Below are 14,405 nucleotides of genomic sequence, written 5' to 3' on the forward strand. Positions count from 1 at the left end.
AACATTCTGGATGGGCAGTTGTTTTTTGAAAGTAAAAAACTTGAGTATAGCTAGAACCCACACTTCCATTTTTCAGCATTCTTGAATCTCCAGCAAGTAAAATTTGAAAGCACAAACTATTCTGCATTTTACTTTTACTGAATTTAATTTGGCTGATTGATTTCTTCTTAAGTATGGATTAATTGTTTTGTTAATGAAAAAAATAAATCAGAAATAGCATAGTCACATTTTTCTCTGTAAATGTAAAACACATAAAATGAAATTGCATTGGAATTTAATGGGCGTTGGTTCAAGGGTTAGGAACTGTAAAGTGACGAAGAAATAGTTGAAAACCAGCCTTATTTTACATTTCTATTTTTTATTTTCAATATAAATCTGGTTGAAAACATGTATATTGATTTTTTCTTAAACTTAAATTCTCAAGTCATTTAAGTGATGAGATAATCACTTAATGACAAGATAACTGAAAAAAAATAAGTGTAGGCATATGAATATCTGCATGAATCACAATAAGAAAACAAACCCAAAGTGTACTGATTTTGTTATGAAACAGAAGGTATGAAAGAATTCATTTTTTTTCTCCAATAGAGTAAATTATGCATTTCTTTTATGCATTCTGATTTCAGTCAGTTTATGATTTATATCCTTGTCTATTTTTTTAAAAAGCATTTAATTTTTTAAAATATTTTCAACAAAATTGTGGGAAATTGACAAAATATTGAGAAACGGAGGAAAAAGGCATTACATTTTGTTACTTTATTGTTCTTGCATTGCCCAATTTTGAAATCTCAGTCACTATCTTAGAAAATAAAGAAGACTAAGCTGATTTCAAAGAAATCAACAGTCATTGGAAGAGGTACTTAAAAAATTTCTAGACTGGTTTGCCCAACTTGAATGCACCTACTTCCTCATTTTAAATGTAAGCAGTACATAAGGCTATAGGACTTATGGGAAAATGTTTTCTATGTAAGGCTTTGTATTTCTACAAATTTGATGTGTCACAAACTGATATGTCTACTTTTATGTGCCTTTAAATCATGGATTAAGTTTATATCTTATCTTTTTATTTTTTATATGTTAGCATTATTTTATGTTGACACAGAGAAAATTACTCCTTGTCAATTACTTACTATTCCAAACATGCTTTTATAAAATAAGCTTTAAAAATAGTCCTCTTCATTTCAACCTTACTTATTTAACCACTTTCTCAACGTGCTTTCTTCTTGCCATTTTAAAAAAAATTAATAGTTCAAGCAATGGAAGAAATGTGTCATTTACTTATTGGAGGAAGAAAGTGCAAATGACATTTTACAGCTGATACATTTTAGCTCATGCTTCAAGGCATCAGCAACTGTTGTGCAGATATCATAGCTAAGAACATATTGTGAGTTTTGGACAGACAGAACTGGTTTTCCTCTAGCATTTCATATTTCCTTATTTTAAAATAAGAAAATAAGCTCTCAGGCATTCATGTCAAAGAATACATGAATACAAAGAATGTATGAATACAAACGTTTATTTATTTGCATAATTTTATCATTTGTATTTAAATGTCTTATAGAACTGGAAATAAGTGAAAGTTTGGAGAGTATCTCTTAAAGACCAACTATAATGAAACTAGGAAGATTTTCTGCAGTATTTGTTAGTTCTGAATCTCTTCCTTGCCCTTTTTGTGTTTCTATTTTTGCTCACTTTTGCAATTGGCATATTAAACCCTTTATCTTCAAGATGCTAATCCTTCATCTAGCACTATTAATTAAGTTGCTAAGTTTTTAACAGAGAATATCTGTCTTTTTTTTCATGTAATTTGTTTAAATATTATCATTTATTTTTTGAAATAAACTAAAAGTCAGCAATCACTTCATACGAGAATTTCTATTTTCTTTTTTATTCCTTTTCTACAAAACTCCAGGATGTTCCCTCTCTACTCTTCTACAATGAAAACCTGCAGAACACAAAAAAAGTCTGAAAAGTCTAACTGACATAGAACTCAGTGTAGATTAAGTTAGAAAAAGGTAATATTAAATACTACTGATACTGATACTTTCACTCCTTGCAGAGTCAGTAACAGTTTACACAGGAGGAAAATTTCCAGCCAAAATTGGTTCTGTAAATTAGATGTGACATACCCCATTTATTCAGAAAAAGATCTGTAGAATAACTACACTGCTGATGAGGTACACTAAGAATTTTTTGTCATCTTCTATTTTCTCACCTTCTTAATCTTCCTCGGGTATCAACCATTTTACATACCATGAAACTAGATAAAAGAGTCTCTTGTTTTGATCTTGTATGATAAATGCAAACCTCATCTAATAATAGTTAAATGTTAACCATTTAATAGACAAATGTCAGCCCTTGCTTTTTTTCTCTGTGTCTTAGATAAATAGGATTGATACTTAATTACAAACTTTAAATGTGTTTTAGGTAAAAGTATCTATTCTGAATATTTCAAATCCAGTTTTTAATTTCTCTACATGTCTGCTTTTGCTTTCAAACAAAGAATTGGCCTTTTGGAAAATAATGATGAGTACAGCCTAATGTTTCTGGGAAACTAATTTCTATTGCACTTTTTATTTCTTTTTTTTACACGTATTATGAAGGTCTTTCTTTTCCAAACATTTTACCTACTATAGAGTATCTCTTTCCAAAAATCCTGTAAAGCAGTAGAAAAGCCAGAATCCAATCTCAAAATCCACAGTGCTATATGCAAAATGCTATATTTTTAAACAGGAAAGGACAGAGTTTAAATCCTTGATAGGGAAATAAAGGTGTGAAAAGATTAATTGGAGAAGCAATGGCCAATCTCTAAACTCAGATCAAGACTTAAATCTGGGCAATTTGCTGCTAATTGCAGAGGTATTAATATTTATACTAATGAGAGACTAGGTTGTTGAGTCATTCATTTTTAGGGCCAGAGTACTGGTCCTAATTGTAACTCTCCAAACGATTTCCCCAATCAAACAGACTAACAAGCATTATTTAATGAACTCTAATTTATTCCAGTGCAGTTGTCTGCTGCATTAGACACCATGGAAAGATAGAGAAGAAACAAGGTATGCATTTGACAAGTCACAATATGCCTAAGCAATGTGGTTGGGAAGTCTCCAAAAATAACTCAACCTTCTGTAAATTTATACCATGTGGGGGAAGGATTTTGTCAGCCCGTCTCCCTGTTTGCCAGCATCAGTCCTGATATCTCTGGGAGGGCTGAACAATGCAATTTTCTCTTCATTATGACATTCAGAGTTCTAGTCCTATCCCACACTTGGGAGATGATTTCCTCTGATCTACATTCAGTAGATGACGACTGTTCCCTGTTGCATTTTCACTCACACAGAAAATCTGCCAGAAGTTGGAAAGAGGAAAAGAAAATGCCTCAATCAAAATAAATAAACATTAATTTGTTTATTCCTTTCTATATGTAAAATTCATTTCTGTATGTTAAAAACCACAACAAAATCCTCAACATTTATAGAATCATAGAACAGTTTGGGTTGGAAGGGACCCTTAAAGGTCACTTAGTCCAACCCCCCTGCAATAAGCAGGGACACCTTCAACTGGATCAGGTTGCTCAGAGCCCCGTCCAACCTGACCCGGAATATTTCCAGGGATGGGGCATCCGCAACTTCTCTGGGCAACCTGTTCCAGTGTCTCACCACCCTTATCATAGAGAATTTCTTCCTCATATCCAATCTAAATCTACCCTCTTTCAGTTTAAAACATCGCCCCTTGACCTGCTGCTACAGGTCCCACCAAAAAGTCTCTCTTCGCCTTTCTTACAATCCCCCTTTATATAATGAAAAGCCACAATAAGGTCTCCCGGTCGCCTTCTCTTCTCCAACTCTCCAACTTTTCCACCCTCAAGTCCTTCTCCACAGGGCTGCTCTCCATCCCGTTATCTCCCAGACTTCATTGGTAATGGGGGTTGCCCCGACCCAGGTGCAGGCCCTTGCACTTGGACATTGGACCTATTCATATTAAAGGCCAAGGGAAAATGCCTCCTGTAAGGTCTGTGTAGCATTCCAGCTTTAGGTGGAGACAAGATCCTTCTTTATGTATTTGAAAATAACCTGCTCTCCCAAAGAGAGCATTAAATATGGGATTTCTTACCCTTGACAGCCAAGAAAACTTTAGATAGAGTTGGAAGTGTGTCCTTTTTTTAAGATCTCCATTTAGCTGCTCTAAAATACATTTTTTTTCCAGACAAACTGATTCATCAAGTCAACGACAAAAAAAAAATAATTGTATATTTAACCTGCTTCACACATTCTTTGCTGATTTACAACTCTATGTTATCTAGAATGTTTACCAGCAGGACTATTTATATTCACGCTGTGACCCCTGAATAAAAATGTTGACTTGTATTTTCTACTCCACCAGTCCCACTAAAAATATTACATTTGTTCTCCATTTCACTTTGCTGCCTCATTTTTGGATTCTGAGATTTATCCAACTATTATGATATTCTTCATTATTACTTTCTTAATTGTTTCTGTGGTTATAATTTTCAATCCAAACACTATGAGGCATTAAGTCAAAGACCTTTACAAAATCTAAGTATGTCACATACACTTTCTTCATCTTTATCACATCAAAATATGAAATCAGATTTGCTCGGCAAAACCTGCTTTCTAGAAATCTTGTTGGCCAATATTTAAGAATATATCAATATTTTACCTGTCTATAGATTTAATTGTGCACAAAATTTCTTTTTCCTCATAATAGATCAGGTAAGATGACTAAGGCTGAAATCAGGCAAGTATAAGCATGTAATGATACATACCCTTAATCCATCAGCAGTTTAACAGCACTCAGTGGTGATGCTTTGATGTAATGAATGAGCGTGTTAATTGTATTTCCATTTACAGTTATCTGCAATGTGTTTCCTTTTCTGAAAGCAAAGAATTAAGTAAGCACAGCTGTTAGGGTGAGCCAAAGCAAAAACGAGATAGCAACAAAGTACTAAGAACCGAAATACCAGGAATCCTTAAAAAACAATAAAAACGCACTGACTGAGGAACACCCATGTGCCCTCTTTCAAGGAAGTTGTTTTATTAGCAAGGACTGAGATCAAAATGAATCCTAAACTATTAAAATGTCTGTATTTCTGGTTTTTCCCCACACTGCTTAATTAAGGAAAACACAAACAAAAACTCAATTTCTGCAAATAAGTCTGAAAACCAAATAGTTTTGCATTTTGGGAAACCAGAAGGAGTGACTTGCTTAAAAGTTTTGTAAACATTGACATGCGACCTTCACGTACAGTCTGATCAGACAGCCAATAGGACTGCGCTCAGCCTGCCGTCGTATCCACTGTATCTCCGTCTGGCCCATGTTAGTTTTCAGTAAAATACATATTAGCCTTCTCCAGTAGTTATCATCCTTGGATGTAATGTTGGAATGTTCCCTTCCTACAAGCGGTCTTAGTTACAAAAATGCTTTTTTCCTTTCTGCTTTATAATCTTAATTTCACAAGAAACACCAGGTCTGGTTTGTAATATAGTCATTAAATTATAGTACATAATAATAATAAAAAAATAATCCTCTCAAGGAATTAGTTAAAAAGTGTCTTAAGTCAGGGCCATAAAATATAGTTTTGTTGTTGGGTTTTTTTTTGACCAAGAGACTCTTGGGGCAGTTTTCTGGCAGGCACGATGTACATCTGTGTGTACATGCAAGAGTCAAAATGGAAGCTGTAAAACTCTGTGATGCTAATAACTGACTAACTAGGTAGTGGCTCTACTGGAAAGGACACGGTGGACAGTAGGCCAAATCAACTCTGCTGTGCATTTTGGCAGCAAGGAAGACAAAAGAATTCCTGCATTTTATCAGCATCAACATCCTCCGTAGATCAAGGGAAGTGATTATTCCTCTTAACTCACCTTTCACTCGACCATATCTGGAATAGCATGTCCAGTTTTGGACGCCCCTTTTTTGTTTCCTACACAAGCATGTCTTTGCATACAAGTTGAATGAGATTCAAATAGGCTTGTATTAACAGGGAGCCAGAAATGCAAGATTTAGTGATCAGGGAAGATCGATATCTAGTGGTAAAGAAAAGGGGCTATGGTAAACGAACAGATTCAGCAAACCTTGAAGAACATTCAGTTCTGATATTGTGATATGTGAGCGCGATGGACTGACAAAATGACATGCAAAGTTCTTGGTGATGTGCCAGTGTACCAGAAGGTCATGGACAGGGGACTTCATTTGCAAATAAAGGCAGAAGAGGGAAGTAATATGAGTGGCTTTTGTTTTGGTCACATATTTTGTGTATTAGTCAGCATAGGGATAGACTGTGCAGACAGTCCTTGTGCCTGTTTTTTGGTGTGTTTTTTTTTTTTTTTATTATTATTATTACATGCTTTTTATCTGCTTATTTGATAACACAAATAGTATTTCACAATATATAAATACAGTTTTCTCAGTAAATATCCTGGAGGCTGTATGAAGTGGCTAAGGATGGAGATGATATAGTGTATGAAGAACATGCAAAGTTGAGCAACAACTTCCTAAATTTGGACATTTTGTGTCATCTACTACTAAATTACATTTCTTGTTGAAAATATAGATTACATTATTCTGTGATTATTAACTCCTTTTGCAATTTTAGCTATTTCCCTCTAACCACAATATTTTTTGCTATGGAAATGGCTTGACAGTCAAAATAAAATATTTGTGGCTTTTTTTTCTATTTTTTCCTCAGAAAAGTAGTGTTTCTTTTTCTTTTATTCTAATACTTCATTTTTATTTCCAGTATTTGTAATTTTACCTACTCTGTGACCATGTTCAATATCACACTAGATTTACAAATTATTATTAAGTCTACTAGGAAAGTTTGTCCTATATTTGCAAGAGGTTTGGATCCCTCTGCAAAAGTGTAAAGACAAATAAGGACAGTGTCACACCAGACTCTTACACATGCACCATATCAAAAGTGTAAGAATGTCATTGCTGGAATTACAGAGCGGTTTTTTACACTATCAAATGGGCTCTGTGCTTGGTGAGAGCTGTAAAACCGAATTCCTATCTGCTGGCATGCAGAGGTGGGACATACAGAAAAAAAACATTCAGAAAATTTAAGATGCTAGAAACACACTTCTCTTTACCACAAGTTGTCTATAACTCAGCTGCATCTCACTGTTTCTGAGACAAGTAAAGTCTGACATCAATGTACAGCTGCAGTTAGCTGAATTAATGACATCTCATAAATGAAGGTACATTTGACAGGTACCTAAAAATAGTCTTGGAGTTTAGAAGATGAATGACAGCAGCAGCATTCTGACCACACTTTTCAAGATAATGAAAAGGCAGGTTCACAGTTATTTTGTCAGAGTAGTTAAGGCAGTTTAAATGTAAACACTAATAAGGGATTGATTAAATCTATTACTAATAAGCAACTTAAAAATAAGGAATATTTTGTCTCTAAGAATATATTCTTTTTTCTAAACATGTTGTAGGGGTTTTTTTTAATAATTTGTTTAGTTTTTTTCTTTTTCAGTGTGGGTAACGAGGTAGTGAAACATTTAAGTAGGACATGGCTGAATTAACTTGCAGGTATTTTGGAGGAAGCATTATGTGAAAAGACATACAAAATAGAAAGCAGTGACCTTACAGGACAAATAAATATAAAACGTAATGCTATTGGGATTGTACTTTAGTCAGCTTAGAAAGTATTATTAACCTTCACCCTTACCCCCCAAAAACCTGCCTAGGAATTACATGATAGGTATTTTCTCCTTGAACGGCTCTGGAGAATTTTTTTAATGTTTCTTGTTTGTTTCTTTAAGCTGCTCTAATTTAACCGCTTTTCCATATGGGGAAGGGAAGGAAGCAAGGTCTTCCTTTCAGGTGAGAAGTAACTTGAATGGTTCATGTATTTGTAAAGTTTTGAGTCAGATGATAGCATTATCTCTTCTAGCCTGATCTTTTGGACACCATAAATCATTAAGTTTTATTTTTACCTAACTACCCAACCAAATAGAATGCCCGCTTAAATAGAATGCAGCAGGTGAGGTGGTATGTTAAACAGAGACCAAATTTTAGCCACTTGGGCCTTTGGGAAATGGATTTAATTAGAGTCAGTGTCCTAAGGCAGAGCTGTTAAGTGTTACAATCACATTCCAGGCGCTGAGAAGGCTCAGAAGGACTATAAACAACTTAACAAGCTAACACCCACAGAAGGAATAAATAGTACGGTCCCCAATGTTGTGGTGGTCTTTCAGGCTTATGTAGTCCATGACCCACATGCATTCATCTGATAGACCAAGTAGAGCAGCCTACTAGAGCAGAGCACAAGTCCTTCTCAGCCCAGATTCCTGCTTTTTCTATGAAAACAAGGCTTTTCTCACCATCTGCAGCTAGAAGGCAGTGAAACTGCCAGCCCATCAGGATGGTGGGTGGAGTGCCCTCTGCCTCTTTGGCTTCTCAGCATAGACAGAACTGCAAATTCCAAATACGAAATATGAGGTCACATCCATTTTCCCAAGCCACTCTCACTCATAATCCATACAAGCAGTCTTAAAAATAGTACCTAATTTTATTCTAAGGACGCATAGTGATAGTTTGTGCTTTCTGCTTTAGTACATATCTTCTGCAGTATTTCTTGTTTACAGCTAGGAAGATGTGTGCTATTTCATGTTTCAGTTGATCTAAACCCAACTTCTAAACATTTGGGTTTTCACCAATCTTTGAAACAAAGCTGGTCAACCCTAGACAGCAAAACACAAAACTAATTAGCTGTTTCTCATTTTTACCATTTCTATAATATCTAAATTTTGTAGGGTGAGATACGAATACTGAAACTATTGTGAGATTAACTGTGCTGTTCAGATCTGCAGTCCAGTTTTGTTGACTGGAAAAAAATTGGTTAAATAATAGAATGGTGGGTATTTTGTCTCACCGGACCTCCAAATCCTTCAGGTTAATCTTTGATCACTAAGGAAAACTACAGCAAAATAAAATTGCTGACTTCAAAAAAATATTCTCTGATGTTTTAACAGTAAGTGTGTATCTGTCAGGATGCATGCAGTGTTTTCTATTTGATTTATTCTCAAAATACACTCAAACTGAAGAAGGAATAATCTTAAATATGGCACATCTGGGAGCAAAGGTGTGTTGCTTTGTGTAAAATAAGCTATCACTGAGGTAGTGTTTTTTTCAATATTTAGTAATAATTAATATAACGTAACACAACAAGTTAATATAGGGAACTCATCAGTTCAACAACCTTCAGTACCACAGGTGGCTGCTAAGGAAATTGCCATTATTACGGAGCAGATTACCATCTCCACACAGTTTGAGTTGCAACTGTCATCTTTGTTTACCTGCCTGGACTCAAAGTACACAGAGGTATCTAGTAGCTGGAGAAAATGCCACTAATGAATAGTACTAACTGATCAGATAGGAGCACTGAAGATTAAAGGTGAGAAGACATGAATGAGTCTGGTTTATGCGAGCAATTTCTGTTTGTATCACTGCAAACCAAGAGTTGTGAGGTTAAGTGAGGCATTGCAACCATACATCCGTGTAAACTTCATTGGTGTAGCTGAAATCTTTCAGCAAAACAAAATCGATACCTGATTACGAACTGGATAAACCAGCTGTGCAGACGGAGGTTCTGTGGGAGCTGGGGTCTGCACGGCTGTGAGCTGAGCTCTGGCAGGGACCGCAGCCCCGACAGAGCGGGCTGGTGCAGTTTCGTATCTGCTGGGTGAGCATCCGGTATTCCAGGGTGCTGTTGCAACCTTTCCAATATAAAGAATGGATGTTTTATGAATGTTCAGAAAGCCAGAAACCGTTGCCTGTCCTTTCCATACAGCTGTTCCTAGTTGGCAAAGGATTATGATAGAGGGTAGGAATTGCCTGGTTTTCTCTCCTGCCCCTTCTTCCCTCCCTCAAAGACAATAGAAGCTTCAGTTAAAGGAAGGTAAGGAGGTGATGAGATAATAGCCTTTCCATAGATGGTAATAATACTTAAAAATCTCCAGCCTCAGTGGAAGACATGTTTTCAAGATAATATTGTGCCCTTTTAGACCGACAGTGAATCTTAGGGTTCTGTAATGCTCCAGCCTGCTCAATAGTTAGAGGTCAAAAGAGGTTATGACTGAGGTGATGACCTAACTGTAGGAATGACTGTAGCACACAGCTTTTATGTAAAGGAGAAGAAAGTTGGCTGGCTGATTCCTCAGCACACTTAAAATAATTTTTTGCAAAGATGCCACAGAAGAGAGTTTATCTTACGTATTTGAGACAAAACATTAAGAAGTCAGTTATTTTCTGATTCAGTTCACCCACCTTTTGACTTGTCACAGCAGAGGCAGATTTCCTTTTTTTAAAAACATTCTAGAGATGATCAGGCTTTTAGGGGATGAGATAGAGGAATAAAGGTACACTAAGCTTGTACACAACTGTTGCTTTCTTGTGCCAAGTATTACCCATGGCCAAATCTTGTCTTCAAACAAAAATTACTTTTCTTTTTTCTTTTTTTCTTTCTTTTTTTTTTTTTTTTAAATTTTAATTTTAAGCTTAAAGACATGTTGAGAGTTTGAAGTTTTATCGAAAGTTCTGCTGTCATATTGGTTCTGGATCTGTGTTTCCTACAAATACTTCTGAATGAAAAAGTAGTAAATTATATTAGGTGTAATAGGCTTATTTTGATTTGAACTACTGATGACATTCGCCAAGTTTTAGAAGCTATAATGAGTTACACTGAAGAAAGAACAAGAACTTTTACATGAGCCATTTTGATTAATTTTGCATACTGGGACTAAATGAAAATAAAAAATAATAGCGTCTTTTGCTAAGTAGGTGAAAATTGGTAAATTCATATCAACACCTAATGAAAAGAACTTTACTGAAAATTTAGACTAGAACTTTATAAATTCAAAGTTACTTTTCACTTATTAATATAGTAGGTATGGTGTCCCCTTGGGCATCATGTTTTATTTTACTGTAATGCTACTCATTTTTCCACTATTGTATGCAGTTAATAGTGACATGTCTTCTGTGTTTCAGTCAACAGGGACGTTTTTGTTCTTCCTCTAAGACACTTTCCAGGTCCATAAGTGCAACTAAAGACAAATGCAATCTTACAGAAACCTTATTTAGATGAAAGCATAGTTAGCCTGCCTAAAGGTAAGCCAGTTTGTACTCTTGTTTTATTGTGGTTCTATGCCATGATTTTATGTTATAAAAATGCAAAAAAAATGTAACATTTAAATAAGGGGTATTAATGATCCATTGATATTTGTAGAGTATAAAATTCTCTGCAGAGAACACAATGTATAGGATTAGTATTTTTTCTGTAAAACTTCAGAAGAAATTTAAGGTATAAGTGCTCCACAGCACTCTGCCCCTGAACTAATCTCTCATTTTGAGGTATCCTTTTTAAGCACCATGAGTTTGCTGTATTGGCTGCTAACTTCAGACAATTCTAATATATTGTACTGCAGAATTAATAGTCCATCTTTATAAAAATGAAAAGCTGGTGTTTCTTAAGCCAGTGGAGGAATTCTTAAGCCAACAGAGAAATTCATTACTTCTGAACTGCTTGCCTGTAAAGAGAAAGAGAAATCCACTCCTGATGTCTATCTTAAATTAATCACACAAAGTTTGACCAAGTAGCTATATGGTGCAGTGGATTTCATGCTAATAAAGAGTGTGTGTTGAGTCCATTTAAAGTTTTTGGCAACATTGGCAAATGTTTACAGCTCTAAGAATCAAAAAGTTGTTTTAAATATGGGTTCACTGAGTGACCTCTGTGATGCAACTTTTCCTACTGCATCGCGCCTGGAAATTTTACAGGGTTGTAGATGAATGAGAGGTTTCTATACATAGATGTCTATGAATGGCAAAGTTTATATATGTCTTATTTTGTTTGTGATCAGCCATTTCAATTTTTGATGCTCTTTTGTTTTTAAAAAATACTGTATCGCAGTCTCGGGCAGTAAACTATGTGCAAGTTACGAAGTTTTATTGTCTCTCAGGTCACCGGACTAAACACATATTATCTATGTGTTCGTTATCCAGCTAATCGACCCTGATGAAGTATGGACTTTACAAAATTAATACTGAAATTTGACAAATATTTTCCTTCTCTTGCAAAATATGGACTATTTCACAGTCTTATTTTCAGTTATATACTGATTGTTTCCCAATGCACACATCTGCACTGTCTGTTGTCCTTGTGATCCATTTCAATGATACACTACAGAATTAATTTTCCAGGTCTGTTGAATTTCGAGTTTCTTGGACATGTATATTCTAAGCTTTGCTAAACCTTCATTTTTTAAGTAATGACAATTTCTTTGACAGCTAAATTACTTTTAATGAGAAATACAGGTGATTCTCATCATCATGAATCCCATGCTCACTTAATCTGTTTTTATAAAAAATTATTCTATAGTTCTCATTTCTATTGTCATCAGGAAAACAGACATTAATGGAAATTGTTTGTGTTAGTGAGCATGGATCTTGACATCAGCTCATTCTGATGACAAAAGACAGTAAGTATATAGACTTTGTCTCACTCCAAAGACAAAATCATAGAACTTAGACTCTAGGTTATGCCAAGGAATCCATAAGAATTTATGAAATTTTGGTAGCCTACTAGTATGTTCCTAATCTTACAGAAGGAGAAAGAGGCACAAATGGAAGAAGCAGTCCAGGTTCGCACAGTATTTCTCTTCTTTTCTTTGCTCTGTGTCTGATCTATACTCTGCTTAACAGAATAGGAGTTGCTCCAATCCCAGTACATTTATGTGAAGGGAGCAGGGAGTTAAGTCCCTGCTGGATCCGATTCTCTGGTCTTGTTCATTCCTCTAGCACCTAACCATGAAATTCATAGCATGCAAAGAGTAACAAATCCCTTTGTAAATGAAATAGTTTCAATATACATCTTCAGAGATGGTAAGATTTTTTTGGCTTCAAGTACACTGACTATTTGTTTCAGCTTGGTGATTGAGGAAGTGGGACATACTGAGTTTTATGTTCAATATTGTCTTTAAATAAAATGAGAATACTTCATGTTGAACTTTCCATTTATCAACAACCTGTAAGAATTCATCTAGGCAAGTCTGGCCTTTTAGGGTTTTTTTTTCTCCTTTTCCCCCTCCTCCATACTCACAAAGATCTTTATAAAATACAGATCTTTTAATTAATATATCTACTTCCAGGAGAGTAAGCCACAAAACTCCCCCAAAACAAATTTTTAAAAAGTGCTATGGATTTTTCTAAGTTCTTTTCATACCCAAAACCTGATTACCAGAAGTGCTGAGTAAACCCATTTAGAGATGCAAATGTTTTTTGCCTGTAAAAATGTCCTCTGGCAGTACATTTGCCAAAGGTCTTAAAAAAATGTGCTATTTTGCCAAATCTTAAATCCATCACAGAGACGTTACAGTTCTTGTAGACTATTTTCTTGAAGTTTTTTGGGGGTCCATTTTGGGGGTCCATTTGGGGATCTGAGTGATGGGTAGAGATAAGATAGTCTTACAAAGAGGATTCTAGGCAAATATTTGGGAGACAAGCTTCATACTTTAATCTGATTAATGCTGATTGATGTGCCCTAGAAACGTATGTGTCTGATCATACCAGATCTGTCAGAGAGAAGCCTCATTCTGAGCAAAAGGAGTGAAAATGGCACATGTCTGAAAGCACATAGATAGATTCTGGGGACACAGCAGTTTTTTTCCCAAGACTTCTACTACCTTCTTTCCTTCATTCCATCCTTCCCTCTCTGGTTTTTTTCCTCTCTCTTTCTCTCTTCTCTTTTAGATGGCCTTTGCAGTAGCTTTAGACAGTATTCTAACAAACCTACAGCCTTCTGATGTAGAACCCCCTTCAAATAACTACCCCAATCAAATCTTTATAACTGCATTTGCTAATCGTACTAACCTGGAAGTAAGTGTAAGTAACTTTGTTACCAACAAAGTTAAGATTAGATCATCTGTGAGGAAAGGGATATGAATGGAAGGAAAGCAGAATGCATTAGATTATTACAATTACAATTATTCATTTTCTAAGATCCCAAATTGATTATGTCTTCAGTCATAAGGAATACAGTAAAGTAGAAGTTTCATACGTATGTGTTCTTACAGCTGAATTTTCTAAGATGATTAGATACTTACTAATGAAAAAGAAAGTAGACTGCCAAACACAGTAATTTGGGCTTGTGATTGACATGCCACAGTCAGCTGGGGGGGGTGTAGTTGTCCTTAGTAACTTCTTGTGCTACAGGACTGTAACTTACATATTCTATAGGAATGAAGAAATATAAGAAATATATAAGAAATAACCAAGGACTGGATTTATTCCAACGGTATTTACTGCACTAGGTGTATTGTCACCAGAGGATATCTGCATATGCAGCAGCAATTCTGCCCACCATTGTAATATAACAG

The 14,405-nt window shown here is 35.3% G+C and overlaps 1 protein-coding gene across 1 annotated transcript in view; it reads right to left on the reverse strand.

The window, feature by feature from the left end:
* Positions 1–3,450: 3,450 nt before the first annotated feature.
* ADCY1 (adenylate cyclase 1) overlaps positions 3,451–14,405 on the reverse strand; it is a 498,640-nt gene continuing 487,685 nt past the window's right edge. The window contains exon 21 of the transcript XR_007508915.1: positions 3,451–3,464. The gene's annotated coding sequence lies outside the window, so the exon portion shown is untranslated. The remainder of the gene's footprint in view (positions 3,465–14,405) is intronic.

The sequence above is a fragment of the Accipiter gentilis genome, chromosome 20 (genome assembly GCF_929443795.1).
Source record: "Accipiter gentilis chromosome 20, bAccGen1.1, whole genome shotgun sequence".
Classification (NCBI taxonomy): domain Eukaryota; kingdom Metazoa; phylum Chordata; class Aves; order Accipitriformes; family Accipitridae; genus Astur; species Astur gentilis.